This window comes from Haplochromis burtoni, unplaced genomic scaffold, assembly GCF_018398535.1.
Source record: "Haplochromis burtoni strain Fernald_Lab_line unplaced genomic scaffold, NCSU_Asbu1 Contig_69, whole genome shotgun sequence".
Lineage (NCBI taxonomy): Eukaryota > Metazoa > Chordata > Actinopteri > Cichliformes > Cichlidae > Haplochromis > Haplochromis burtoni.
Window position 1 is genome coordinate 2,364,499 of NW_024582430.1, and position 3,953 is coordinate 2,368,451.

The following is a 3,953-nucleotide window of genomic DNA, read 5'->3' on the forward strand; positions in this document are numbered from 1 at the left end:
TGGACCATCGGAGCACACGCAGCAGAAGACTCATTGCCCCGAAACGCAGAACTGACCGCCACAGGAAATCCTTTGTGCCGGTATCACTCTTCCTCACTCTGTAGGTGATTTTCCTGAGATTATCACCAATGTTACTCTGTTCCCTCTCAGACCGTGCAATATTACCCAACAGTACCTCATTGAATATTTGTTTCATCCCCCCATCATACGCTGCTACTCCCTTTATTCTATTGCACAATACTATGTCACTTTCTAGAATCGCCTGCACTGATAGTTCAGTTATTTATTCACCAGGATATAGTTATGTATATTACTTCGTTAGAGTTATTTGATACTATGCCTTGCACTATCCTACTGTATATTTCTGTACACTACTATTCTTATTGTATATATTGTATATCTTATTCATCTGTTCCTCTGACTCTCCTGCTGCTTTGAGTATGTATATGACAAAAGAATTTCCCTCGGGATAAATAAAGTTATTCTTATTCTTAAAAGCACTAAATGGATCTGCTGATATTCCGAATAATGGAAAACACCCATGATCATCTTATGATTCATTCTAGTTTTCATGTAGTAAACATGTACAACAAGAACGGTTCAAAGAAACCCTTCAAAGCCCACAGTTACCACAGTTCATGGTGTGTGTGTGGAAACTTCTGACCACAACTCTGACTCTGTTTTATTTTAAGCCAGTGGCTGTTTGTGGTTTGAGGATTATCTTGAGAAACAGGTTGCTGTCAAGTGCTTCAAATATTATTTTTCAGTAATGACAACAAAAGAAAAATCATCTCAGCTGCTGGCCTTATCTACAAGGTTAGTACCATCAGGTATTACTGGGGGTGCGTGCTGTTTTTGATGCATCTCTTTCACGGGGAATGAGAGTAAACAGCTGCCACATCCAGATTAACACTCATGACTCCTTTGCCACTAAATTGGATTAGTAATTGCAACTTTCACTCTACCAGAGAAAGTACATGATTGCATTACTACGACACTACTAATAACCTCTCAGAGTGGCCTCAGTGGATTATGTGGTAAATATGGCAGATGAAACGGAAGCTGACAGCCTTTCCTTTCTTCAACTGCCTGATCGCTTTTTTTATCCTGGAGTTTAGTGCAGTTTGACTCATCATGTCCTTCATGGTCTTCTGATGTTATTATCCTTGAGTTTTTTCTTTCCATGACTCTCTTACATCACAAACGAGGTTAACAGCAGAGATCTCTGAACTCCAGCAACACAGTTAAAGAGTTTGTCAAGTCAAGTCAAGTTGGCTTTATTGTCACTTCAAGTCATCGTAGCACGCCACGTCGTTCTGCTTGTTGAACTGAGCGTAGAAGTTGTTCAGCGCATCTGGGAGGGAGCCGTCACTGTCACAGGCAGGTGACAGTGTTCGTGTTCGTGTTCGTCCACTGTTTGTGTTTCTTCGACTCTTTCATGTAGGCTGACAGCATTGTGCATCTGTCTCTGCGGACATCTTCACCTTCATGCACACATTACTGGCTGATTGTCATATTTTATATCTTTGGGGATTCTAACTGTGATGGCATCAGCCACACAGGGGTAAATTAGTCCATTTTTCACTTTATTAGTTTGCTTTGCAGTTTTCTTCATTAATCATTTGGTTAAACCTAACACTGGTATTATGAGGCGCGCACATAGTAACATTGTGTGGTTTTTCTAAAATGTTTTGTTATATTAATTATGTTTCTCTTTCTTTGAGTTACCTGGGTTTGGGCGGTGGCTGTTTCCTGTCTGGGCAAAAGGCGTGGCTGAGGACTCTGGGGACAAAATGCCTGCTCAGCAGGACCAACCATGGGCTTACCAGGAGCAGGGGTGTTTTAGGTTTAGTTAGGTTATTCTGTGCTTAGTTAATATTAGTGTGTGTTTTTGTTTTCCCCCCTATTGTGTTCAAATGGTTTGGCCAAATCATTATAAAAGCTACCCTCATGTGTCTTTGTAATTAGGTCAGTTTGTGAGTTAAGTTGTGTCTCACTTTGTTGTTTAAGTTTCTGGAAATTACTTTTTGTAGAGTTATATTTAGTTGACCTGTTTTATGGGCCTGCTAAGTATGGTTTTGAATTTTGTTAATTTTGGACTTTTTGAGGGTTAAAATAAAGAAAACCCTTTTTGAAGATATTTTTTGCTTGTGTCCTCTTTGCTTTGGCTGCTTGGTCCCTCACACTAACCAATGGCAAGGTCTTTGCCATTAGCACCATGAAACATGCCGGAGGATTCCTGAAAGGACCAGTGTGTAATACCGCACTGTGAAAACTGTATTATTGATGAATTGTGACCAATCAAAAGTGAAATAACTATTCTTCCAAAAAAGTTATGGAGATTAATATTAGTGCTGCAGATGCTTAAGGTTCAGCTAAGCTCATATATTTTAGACTCTCCAGTGATGCATCATATTCTATAAAATAATGTAATATGGCAGTCGTGTAAACAGAATATAAATACTGTGATCTGCCAACAAACTAAAGCAATTCACACATGTGATGTTTAAAAGTCTCCATGTTTAAGTTTAAAGCACAAATGTGCAGCCATGACCTCAGAAATACACAGCAGCACACAGCAATAATTACCCAGTGTGCTTTTTTAAGTCCTCTGTGTGCGACGTCTCAACAACAACTGTTACTGCAGCATTAATCTGTTGTCTCACTTGCCACATTGTTGCATTTGACATTATATATTTACGTCCTTTACAGGTTTATACAACCATCATCATCATCTGACAGCATGTCTGACTGGAGTAAACACACTCATTTTCATGCAGGAGAAGAGTCATGTGACCTTGAAGTAAAGTCCTTTGTACTCTTTGTGTTGTTATCATCTTTTTTGTGCCAAATCTTGTCAATAATTCAAATTTATTTATTTGTCACGTACACAGTCATACACAGTACGATATGCAGTGAAATGCTTGGACAACTGCTCGTGACCTAAAGAAAACAAAAAAGGAAAAGGCTATGAATAAGATAGGAAATAAATATGAAAAATTAAAAAGGGTAAATTTAACTAGGAAGGAATAAAATATAAATTAAGGTTAAAAATGAAATAACTGTACAACACAAATTAGAATGAAGGGTAAATTTAACTGGGAAAGAATAAGATAAAATATATAAATTAAAGTTGAAAATAAAATAACTGTACAACAAAATACACAATATAGAACTATATAAGAATGTATGAAGAAATATAAATAAATATATACACAATAACAGCAGCTGTACAAGTATTAACTGGAAATGAAGAATATAATGTCCAGTGTTGTGCAATCCACATTATGTCTTGTGCAGTGCAAATATGCTTAAAGTGATTTAAGTGATGAAGTGAAAACAATGTCCAGAATGTCCAGTGTGTGTAAGAACTATGTGTGGGTCAGTACTGTGTGGTGGTGTGATTGAGAGACCGTATCGCCTGCGGGAAGAAGCTCCTCCTCAGTCTCTCTGTGTTGGTCTTCAGGGAGCGGAATCGCTTTCCTGACCTCAACAGAGAGAACAGTCTGTTGTTGGGATGGCTGAGGTCCTTCACGATCTTCCTGGCCTTGGTCCAGCACCGCCTGCTGTAGATTGAGTGCAGGTCAGGGAGCTCGGAGCGGATGGTGCGCTCAGCTGACGCACAACCCTCTGTAGAGCTCGTCTGTCCTGCATGGTGCTGTTCCCGAACCAGGTTAAGATGTTTCCCGTCAGGATGCTCTCTATGGTGCACGAGTAAAAGTTCCTGAGCACCTTGGAGGGCAGTTGGAAGTCTCTCAAGCGTCTGAGGTGGTAGAGACGCTGACGGGCCTTTTTCACCACGGTGTTGATGTGACAGGACCATGACAGGTCCTGCGTGATGTGAACTCCGAGGTATTTGAAGCTGTCCACTCTCTCCACTGGGCACTCGTTGATGACGGGGGTCTGGTAGTTCCTCTCAATAGGTGAAAGGTCAGGCAAGCCAGTTCAGCAAC